Source organism: Protopterus annectens, chromosome 8.part0, assembly GCF_019279795.1.
Source record: "Protopterus annectens isolate FY-2018-M chromosome 8.part0, PAN1.0, whole genome shotgun sequence".
Classification (NCBI taxonomy): domain Eukaryota; kingdom Metazoa; phylum Chordata; order Ceratodontiformes; family Protopteridae; genus Protopterus; species Protopterus annectens.
Window position 1 is genome coordinate 70,706,090 of NC_056741.1, and position 11,858 is coordinate 70,717,947.

Sequence of the window (11,858 nt, forward strand, 5' to 3'; positions counted from 1 at the left end):
TCCTAAATATTCAAATTTAAATTCAAAATTTAACTTGGGGCCTTGTCACCACTTTTTCCATGCAGCATCTAAGGGGTCAGCCAGTTTTAGATGTTAGTGGACATAATTTTTGAATGCGAGTTAGCATACTAACAAAAATGGAAACAGCCTCATAAGGGCAGACAGAAGTATATGAAGAAGCCTAAATCAATACATTCAAATACTGTTACAGTGGTTATTTCATTAGCTGAAAGACTGGGAATCCTAAATGGTCAAGTAGTTAAGGTTGGGCTGCCCTCACTGATGGAACTGGAGAGACATTTATCAGGGAAGCTTGTCAAAATAATGCCTAGGAGTGTGGGTTTACTAGTGGAGCATGAAGCCTAGTACCTGTATTTACCATTTGGGTATTTTTTGATAGGGTTTCAACAAGCATAAGAAGTTCAGGTTGGCATCTCCTGCCATGATTATTTTTTTTATTTTATATTTGTTTACCATGACAGTCCGACTGGACACGTTCTTTTTTTCAGCGAGGCCCACGGAGAAAAGCTCCACATAAAACATGTAGTACAGCAGTATACAGAGTGTGTCAAATTGTAAATATATAATTTCAAAGTAATCACATGATAATGTCAGACAATAAACAGGTTATTTACAAAGAACAAAGACGGGCTTGTACAATTGTTACAGTGTAGAAGGTACAGTCAGTGCATACTTCCTGTGAACATTCATATTTACAAACGTTAGACATACACATTTCATATTTACAATCAGCCATTCATATTTCAATATATTTATTGCGTTTCAGGATATCTTTATTTAAAATGATTTCTAACATTGTAAGGGCTGAACAGGGAGGAATACATACAGAAGGAAGATGGTAACCAGAATGAGAAGCTATAGCTTTTTCTAGCTGGATTCTGCATCTGTTTACTGTTCATGATAACAGCATGGAATGAATTGCCTTTTTTAACCAAGATTAAGTACTCCCACCTCCTGGTCTAGATCCAGGGTGATTATTATGAAAACATGTAGTTTGCATAATTGAATACAGTAAGTATAAGCTATCTTTTAACCAAGATTATAGTAATATTACCTTTTAACCAGGATTCAGTAACTATTCATAGGGGGCTTAACTCTCACTTTGCACATTCAATAAGTAACTGTTAAATGTAAAAGACAAACTGATGCAGTTGAAGGTGGAGCAAAAGAAAAGAAAAGAAAACACACACTTCTGAGCAGACTGACATCTTCACAATTCTCTGTAGTATTTGACTTTCACCTTAGGAGGAATGAATGAGCTACTGGCCTCTTCCTCATGGAAGAAGCAAGCATATGTGGTAAACAGTGTTAGAAGCTCAAGGGTCATAATGACAAGAGCAAATACAACGGGGAAAAAAGGGGGGGGATCGAGAGCTACTTCAGCTCTCCAATTCTAGCCACGCTGAAGAACCTGCAAGTTTCCACTTTACATTAACTTAATCCTGACCAGTGGGAAAAAAGTGAGGTTTAGCCAGGTTTTTACTACTAATCAAACTGTGGCAACTGTGCTACTGTATTACTACATATAATCAGTTCAGCTTAACCTCTCTCAGCATACAATACCCAAAACTGTGCAAGTCCTTTAATGGATAAAAACCATTGTGAGGTCAAAAGTGAATGCCTGTAAAATGTGCTTATGCCAGGCCAAACGAAGCACAATTTTTTTTTCTTCTATTTTTTGGCGTGTTTATTTGTGGAGCATGTTCTCCCAGTAAACAGTTGTTTGTCCACAGGTTAAAAGACAAAGATGGGATCTAGTTCTCAGACAGGATGCCACCTTCTTCTAAGATAACAGACAAGTATACAGCGGCATTGGAATGTTATGGTCATTGGATCTTTTTAAGATCCATGTGGGATTCAGTTCAAGAAGCAGATGTGAAGGTGTTTTGACAAAATGACTGTTGTGCTGGATGTGAGGCTAGCTGATTAACGACCAGTCTCCGTGGCTGAAGTCATAAAAGGACTTTGGCTATATAACTGTAACTTTCTGAAACACTGTAGCAGTCGTAGTTATGAACTTCCTGTGAAAACATCCCACCTCTGAAAATTAGCTAGTTATTTTAAGGTACAATAATTTTTATAGCAGCTACCTAGAAAACTTAGCCAAAGTTAGATTTTTCTGAATTCATTCTGCCTGTGTTTACTGCACTTCATTTTATTTTTTTTATGTGCAACCTACAAATATTTTAAGTAAAATTAATTTCAGTTATCTTATTGTGGCTGGTATTTATTTATTACAAGTACGTTTATGCTCTGTTGCTTAATTGATTATACAATAACTATTTACACTGAGGAATAAACTCTAGGGCCACGCATCAAAAGACTGCTTCAGCTGACTACCTGTGAAAGAGCTATCGGATTCAAAGTAAGAGAAGACAAACTGGAAGCCCCCTGACTTTCCCATGGCTGGTAGAGGTACTACCAGGACCAGGAAGAAAGCTATGGAGTTCAGCAGCCTTCATTGGAAAATGTGTGTATATCAGAATCAGAATCACATTTACTGGCCAATTATGCATGCATACAAGGAATTTGGAGAGTGACGCTCCAAGTATGAATTACATAAATGACACATACAACTATTAAGAACAAGACAAATGACACACATGCAGCTATTAAGAACAAGATAAAAAAGTACCTACACATACAAGGTGCAAAGTGCAATTCAGTGCCAGAAATACTGAAATAAACTCTGAAAGAAATAAGTACGTATTCAGCTGCTTATATTTTCTGTATTTGTGTTTCTTCCTACTGCTCTGTTATTTCATCTTGCTTTGCTTTTTCCTGCCACTTGCTGCCTGTTCTCTAAAGTGTTCAACTGCATCTGTTTTGTTGCATTTATTACTGCTTGTTTATAGCCTGTCTAAATTGTTAAGTGTTATTCTTAACTGTTGTTCTGAGCTCTTAGCTTTGGTGTAAGCACTTGGGCTTTAGGCCCACCCCTTAACTCTCCCTGGCCTTTCTCCCTCAGATTCCGACAAATATGGATGGACAATTTCCTACAGTTTCTCCTGCCAGTCTGGCTGATATGGGCACCCTGAGACAGTGTAGCAACTGCCTCATGTACACGGACAACCACCTACGACCACCACCTAGGAACCCAATTTGTGAGAGATGCAATTACATTAGGAACCTAGAGTCCAAACTCTGTCCCCCCTCAAGCCAGTATATCTGGCACTGAAAAGGTTGTCATGATAATCACTACACCTCAACACCACCAACACAACACACACCCACATATGCGGAGGTCCTCCACATAAATATACCCAAACAAAGGAGACCTCCGAGGCAAAAAACACATGTGACCTTCACAACCCTCCACACCACATACCATGCATAGTCCACACACCAGTGTCTCACAGCCACTAAGGCTTCACCATAAACCCAACATATTAGTCATAGAAGACTCCATTGTGAGACACACACACACACACACACACACACACACACACACACACACACACACACACACACACACACACACACACACACACACACACACACACACACACGTGCCTCTCACCAGGCTGGATGAGGAGAAAGTCAGATAGTTGTCTGTCAGGTGTCAGAATCCACCATATCACACAAGCATTCATGTCTCTCAACAACAGGCACTGTTATGACTCCGTCATAGTCCATGTTGGTGTGAATGACCTCTCTGGACTACATGAAGGGAGACATGATTGAGCTTGCTGATTGTGTGTCCCACGCATGTATGTCCCTAGCCTTAAGCAGCAACCTTCCGTCACCCAGAATGATGCCTCAATACAAACAGAAAATGATTGACTTTAGCAACTGGCTTAGTTTCTGGTGTTATTCCAGGGGATCCAGTACCTGACAGCCTGGGAAGATACGACTGACAGATCACGATGCTTTGCCAGAGATGGCATGCATCTTGTCTCTGTCTCACCTGGGCTTCATTCTTCTAGCAAAGGCTCTTGCCTTTCCCATAATGCCTTTTTTTTTTTTAGGAAGAGTCTTGAGGTCGATAAAACAAACATAAAAATGTAAACAAAACACAAACTAAAGGTCATGCTGCTAAACGCTAGGAGTCTAAACATGAAACTGCACTCATTGTAAGCATTCTTAACCCTGGAAAATGCGGACATCTGTGCAGTCACAGAAACTTGGTTCAAAGCTGTGGAGAGCACCCCAGCCTTAATTGGTTACTCATCCTATCATACATTCAGACCCAAACTGTGTGCAGTAAAACCAAAGGAGGCGGGGTTCAATATACATTAAAGACATGCACACCTCCAGGCTGGTCAAACAGTATGATGCACAGGAGACTCTCCAGGTGCAGTTAACCATTGACAAGACCCCTATTCAAATCATAGCTAGCTACTGGCCACCAAATTTGACTCAAGATGCCCAATCAGCCTATTTGGACCTGTTCAAATCTATCAAGGTTCAACCCTTTACCCTGATCTTGGGTGACTAACTACCCAAATATAGATTGGAAGAACTACTCATGCCAGAACACAAATGCCCAGAGATTCCTCAATTTTGTCAAGGCAAATGCCTTGGAACAGCTAGTCAATACCCACAAGAGGCGATATCTCGGACTTGGTATTAACCAACATGAATAACCACTGCAGAATCCCTATAGCATCATCCTCTCTGGTAAGATCAGACCATAAAGTGGTCATTTTCAAAGTCATCATCTCCCCCAACCTGCCTCAAGCTAGGATCGGACATAAAAACTTCTCCAAAGCTGATTACAGCCTCCTGAGGGATGGTATTAACAGCTTCACAGCCCCCTCCCCCTCTGTAGGAACTGGCATCAATATCCAAAATTACACCAAAGCACTATACAAGCATTTATATAGATGCTTGGAATCAGGAATACCCAACAGGACTAAATTATCCTCCACAAGGAAGCGTAAACCTGTCTGGTGGAACTCTATAACAAAAGGAAAAAAACTGCTGTCCAAGATCAAGGAGGAGCATGTGCCCAATAGGAAGCAATGTCTCCTTAGCCTGAACAAGCACATAAGAGCACTAGTGAAATCCTCCAAAGAAAACTTAAGAGTCCAAATTGGCCACATCTACTAGAGACAATCATAACCCCTTCTTTATACATATCCGTAACCTCAAAGGAAGCACCCAGATCTGTTCAGAACTGGTGGTCAAGGACACCACATATACAAATGCCGTAGATGTAGCAAACTTGCTGGCTGACAGATTCAGCGGAAACTTCATCTCTCTGCCCCCTCCCCCCAATCAGTAAATCAGGACAACCCCAGTACCTGCCCCCTTAACCTTATATCTAGGGAACAGGTCATCACTGCTCTCTCAAAGGCAAAAAAAAAATACAGCGCCATGGGACCCGATAACATCCCAGGCTGCATTCTACGTGAACTCGGGCAGGAACTTGCAGCACCATTAGGAACCCTACTCAACCAAAGCCGGAGTACTGGCTTGTCATCCCTTTACACAAAGGTGGAGCATCCACCGATCCAGGAAATCAAAGACCCATCAGCCTAACTAGCTTGATCTGAAAGGCCATGGAATGGATTATCATGGACCTCATTAACAAGGCAATTGGCAACATCCAAACACTCAATCCCACACAGTCTGGCTTTGTCAAGGGGAGGTCATGTCTGCTAAATTTAGTAGACTTCTTTGAAACGGTCACAAAAGCCATGGATGAGGGGAAGACTGTGCACACCACCTACCTTGACCTGGCCAAAGCCTTCGAAACTAATCCCGACTCGGGCATAGTAGATAAACTCTCTTAACTAGGCATCAATCAAAACCAGATGGGTAGAAAACTGGCTGACTGATAGAACCCACCTAGTCAAAATAGGAAAAGCCACCTCAAGCAGTAGACCCGTAACAAGCGATGTACCCCAGGGTTCGGTTTTGGGGCCTGTTATTTGGGATATACTTTTCTGAGGTGCAGGCCAAAACCAGTGGACCATGGCTGACCAAGTCTGCAGATGACTGCAAGTTGGGTGTCGTTATCAATTCCTCTAGTGATGTAGACATCCAAGAGGGTCTAACTCAGACAAATGACTGGTGCCAGAAACATGGCCTCAAGCTGAATACCAAAAAATGCATCACCATCCCTTTTGGAGTGAGCGACATCCCCACAAATTATCACATTAATAACAATGCCCTAAGCACGCAATCAGTTGCGAGGGATTTGGGCACCCAGGTTGATAGCAACCTGACTTTTGACCACCATGTTGCTTCCATTGTATGCAAAGCCTTCTACATGGCCCACCTTATAAGTAAGGGTATCTCATCCAGGGACAAGGAGATCATAACATCCCCGCAGTCTTCCCTTATAAGGCTCATTATTGAGAACAACGCCCCTTTCGGCATGTACCTCGCAAAGCACAAGCAGAAGCTGAAGAGACCACAGAGGTTCCTCACCAGAAAATCCAGGGCCTCAAACATCTACCATGCACAGATAGGCTAAAAGCCCTATCCCGCTACTCAGATTCATACAGACTCCTCAGAGGTGATCTCTGTCTGGCATACAAGGAGATCACGAACCCCACCTTGATGGGGAATTGCTGCATACCTGCAAGTGATGCTCCACTCGAGTAACTCGCACGCGCAGCCTCAACCTGGTCTGTGACATCAACAGGACTTGTTGTTGGGACAGATTTGCGCCCCAGAGACTCCCCCCATCTCTGGAATTGACTCCCTTTCCACATCAAGCAGAGTACCTCTTTACCCCTTTTTTAAGCGCAACCTGGATAATTGGATGGGAAACCGAAAATATACGCCTGGGATTCCACCAGTGTCCCTACTGGACAGGGGCAGTGGGTGCTGACTTGTCTAAACATAGGCTAGACTCTTGGCCAGGCTTATAAAGGCCTCAGGGCCAATAGCTCAGTAACCTCCTATGATTCTATGTAAACGACACTGCAGAATCCTCAAAGGCTTTGGAAAAGAATACCCCAACTTAATAAGCTGAATTAACTGTTTATGAATACTCAAAGCTGAATTAACCGTTTATGAACTTTATGGCCTATGGGAAAAAAAAACTGTGTGTGCACCTGTGAAAAATAGAACTTTGCTTGAAAGTCACTACTGTAGACAGAGGGATGCTAGAAGATATTGGTTCATAGAGAGAGCTGTGTGGTTCTGTAAGCATACAGTGTGCAGTCTAATTTGGGTGTGAAGGTTGAAGACCATAAACAGGACAGTAGTATATATTTACTCCAGGCACTTACTTATTTTATTTTACATTTGATAACCAGGGGTGTCTGACTGTGCCAAAAAGGCCCTTTTTCAGCAGAGGCCCAGGGAGAAAAGCTCCACACAGAAAAATAATTACAGACACATTTAGATATTTAGACAGGATCAGTATACACACAAATTACAATAGACATGTTTCTGAGTGGTATGCAGCACATCAACAGTTACAGTGGAGAGAAGAAACAAGAAAACATTAATTTAAAAAATGTGGACAGAGGGATGCTGGTTGGTGCCAAGGCTGTATTTTAATCGATTATTCATTGAAACAGAATGGGTTAACAGCATCTATATCACATCTGATGGCAGGGTTGCCACCAGTTCTTCACAACCATCATGGCATAAGGCTCCCCACTCTTATTCATGTCAAAGACAGGCAGGACCTCTGGGAATATATCATGCTAGCTGTCTAAGCATCTCCTCACCTTCACAGATTTCTCTTGCATCACTTTCATTCCTTCTGTCCCAGCTGTGCTGACAGGCAGCTGTTCTATATCCTCCCTCCCTTAGCAGATCGCTCTGCACCAGAGTTGCACTCACTTTGTCTGGCTCGGATCATTTCACCCGCCTAAGAATTTCAATTGCGACTGTCCTAAACATCCTGTGTTCTCTAAAATGCGTACTTTCTAAAAGTAACAAGTCTTTATCAAGCTAGCATACAGACTGTGAAGGCATTCCACAGGAAGGATGCAGTCCTGTCCTGCCAACCCCCTTTCAAGTCCACTGTAATCCACCCATTCTTTAATTCTCAAGACAGTAGTTGTAGTCCTGGTAGTCCATGTGCAGAAGCGGTAGCAACTAGACAGAGGAGGGAATCTGCCAGACACACACACACACACACACACACACACACACACACACACACACACACACACACACACACACACACACACACAAAAACCTTTGGCAAGTTAACCTCACTCTGAAAATTGCACCCCAGCACTATAGAAAGACATAGCAAAGATGCATTAAGTGAAACATTCTACAATGGGCGTGTGCAAACAGCACTGCAATGATGCCACACCGCTACGTCTGGCAATGGGCGTGTGCAAACAGCACTGCAATGATGCCACACCGCTACGTCTGGCAATGGGCGTGTGCAAACAGCACTGCAATGATGCCACGCCGCTACGTCTGGCAATGGGCGTGTGCAAACAGCACTGCAATGATGCCACGCCGCTACGTCTGGCAATGGGCGTGTGCAAACAGCACTGCAATGATGCCACGCCGCCACGCCTGGCAATGGGCGTGTGCAAACAGCACTGCAATGATGCCACGCCGCCACGTCTGGCAATGGGCGTGTGCAAACAGCACTGCAATGATGCCACGCCGCTACGTCTGGCAATGGGCGTGTGCAAACAGCACTGCAATGATGCCACGCCGCTACGCCTGGCAATGGGCGTGTGCAAACAGCACGGCAATGATGCCACGCCGCCACGCCTGGCAATGGGCGTGTGCAAACAGCACTGCAATGATGCCACGCCGCTACGTCTGGCAATGGGCGTGTGCAAACAGCACTGCAATGATGCCACGCCGCTACGTCTGGCAATGGGCGTGTGCAAACAGCACTGCAATGATGCCACGCCGCTACGCCTGGCAATGGGCGTGTGCAAACAGCACTGCAATGATGCCACGCCGCTACGTCTGGCAATGGGCGTGTGCAAACAGCACTGCAATGATGCCACGCCGCTACGTCTGGCAATGGGCGTGTGCAAACAGCACTGCAATGATACCACACCACTACGTCTGGCAATGGGCATGTGCAAACAGCACTGCAATGATACCACACCACTACTTCTGGCAATGGACGTGTGCAAACAGCACTGCAATGATACCACACCACTACTTCTGGCAATGGACGTGTGCAAACAGCACTGCAATGATACCACACCACTACTTCTGGCAATAGGCGTGTGCAAACATTACTGCAATGATGCCACACCATTACTTCTGGCAATGGGTCTGTGCAAACATCACTTCAATGATGCCACACTATTACTTCCGGCAATGGGTCTGTGCAAACATCACTGCAACCTTACCTCTGGCATTCCACAGACTCTCTACAATACACCTGCTCAGCTTGTCAGTGCCCTTTTTATAATTAACTCATCAAACACATCAAAAATACATTTATAAATGGAAATGCATGAATACCAGAGGATTAAAAGAGTCTACACTTCAGAAATTATGAAGTCAACACATATTACATTGTAGACCTAGATTAAATGGCATCCACCTACTTTGGAATTTGTGGTTACAAAGTTCAAATTACTCCGCTATGTGCTTCATTCTTCTACACTATGAGAAATACAACATGGGATGCCATAGGAAACAAAATGCGGCATTTCAGCATTATTATTCTCAACTAAATGTAGGAATTCACAACAAACATAGCATCACTCGGGTAGACACTAATAATAAATTTACTGCAGAGAAAACTTGTCTGTGGGCATCATCAGGTTAACTCGGAGCGCCATACAGAAAACCATCTGCTGCATCTCTGGCTACATATACAATGTAAACTCGTGTGCTTACATGCTACAACCACTTCTCTATTATGAGACAAACGTATCTAAAAATGTCCCGAGTACACAGAACTTTACACAATTAAAACCTTGAAAACACAACATACTTGACAGCAAATTAAATCAGCATTGCCAGTAGTACATGACCTCATCTGTCCTTTATTTTCCTCTAAGATTTTTTGCTACCCAATACATACACGTTTGCAAAAAAAATCAAAATTTAAAATTGACAAATCTCCCAGCAGCAGCAGGTTCCAGAAAAGCCCCACTCTTGTATCTAGAGGGCAATTCTTCATGTGCCTGTTACAAACTCCCTTCTCCTGCATGTCTACGATGACACCCCGACCGTTTCTACAAATGTATAAAGTCGGCAAATGATTCCTAACTTGATTGGAAAACGCACAGTTTACTAATGCATCATCACAATGAAAACCCAGAATAGTGCATGCAGTCAAGATCAAATATGAGCGACAGAGAACTAAAAGACAGTTCGTTTACTGGCAAATATAGGCTGAGAAAATGTATCTTACCTCAGTAGTACTGTCTGAAATGCCCGATGACAGGAATTATTTGTTTCTCCCCCCTAACTCCTACAGGATACTTTCTGCTACCTTTACTTTCCCTGCCCATCTAAAGCAGGAAGTGAAACAGCTAAGCACAACAAACAAGTAGCGGACGATGTCTCTATGAGCTAATAATATAGTACGCTAATGTCGCCATCTTAAGTAAGGGCAGCTAATGAGCCGAGCAAGAAGTAGGCTTCAAGAATATGGCAATTTCTGTTGAGTGCCCTGACTAAAGATGGCTATAGACACCTGAGATTTAAAGTGTTACTTTGCGTTGTTGCCATCTGCAGTTTAGGAAGCTAAAGTACACAGCTACTACAAACAGTCCTATAAAGCAATGCTTACAGAATTACAGTGCTACACAACACTGAAAACGTTACAGCGCCTAGCTATAAACATTACAAAATATTGTAAAGGACGTGGTGGGGTGGTGGGGGCATTGAACTAAATGAACTGAAAATAAAAACACAACAACAAAACTTCATTTTGTAAAGTAAATTAAATGAAAGTAAAAAAAAAAGATCATTTAAACATATCTCCCAACCTCTTACGGCAAGAAATTTGGACAAAGCCATAAATAATGGGGCGACAAAGGCCCAACAAAAGGGACGCTTTATAAATATTGCTCTTGCAAACTTGGAAAATTAATAGAATGTTTTACATTGACTGGATTTTCTGAAGGGTGTGACGTTTGAAACTCAAATATCTATCATTATTATTTATTTATTATTATTATTATTTGACATCTGTTTACCGGGATAGTCTGACTGGGTCAACAGTACACATTTTCAGTGGAGGCCTGGGGAGAAAAGTTCCAATTCAAATATAACATTCATATTTTACAGTACCATTACATAGCTTCAAAATAATAGACAAGCATAAATGTAGACATATATAGTAATTAAAAAATATATATAGCACTCATATTTTACAGTAGTATAACATAGCTTTGTATGAAGAACAAAAGGTTATTTATCTATTCAACAATTCAGATAAATGGGTGTTAAAAAAAGAGAGGGGAAAACATACTGGACCTGATCATCACCAACATGGGGACTCTATGCTCCAGACCAGAAGTGTATCCCTCACTGGTAAGATCAGACCATAAATTAATTTCACTGGATATCCACATCCCGACCCCACACCCTGCCCAGAAAACCACAGTTAAAAACTTCTCTAAAGCAAATTTCACACTCCTCAAAACCGAGGTGGAATCCTTCAAAGCCCCCGGGCCTGTGGAAAATACGGCCCAGACGGCAGAATCCTTTATAAACGCATTCTATGAACACCTTCAGGAATGCATGGATCATGCGATCCAAATAAAACCAAGACCCAATCCTCCAAAGGCAGACGTCCTGTCTGGTGGACCCCAGCCATAAACAAACTATACAATAGAAGGAGGAAGCTACTAAATGATAGAGCAAAATCCCAAAAAGGGAAGGCATCACTGATCAGTATTAGCAAAAAACTACGGGCACTCATAAAATTGTCTAAGGCCAGCTTCGAGAGAAAAATTGCACAGGACACTAAGGATAAT

The 11,858-nt window shown here is 42.6% G+C and overlaps 1 protein-coding gene across 2 annotated transcripts in view; it reads right to left on the reverse strand.

Moving 5' to 3' along the window:
- The window catches only part of CCHR8.PART0H12orf57 (chromosome chr8.part0 C12orf57 homolog), a 377,098-nt gene extending 366,599 nt beyond the window's left edge, over positions 1 to 10,499 (reverse strand). For both annotated transcript variants that reach the window (XM_044079626.1, XM_044079625.1), the window contains exon 1: positions 10,286 to 10,499. The gene's annotated coding sequence lies outside the window, so the exon portion shown is untranslated. The remainder of the gene's footprint in view (positions 1 to 10,285) is intronic.
- Positions 10,500 to 11,858: the final 1,359 nt, after the last annotated feature.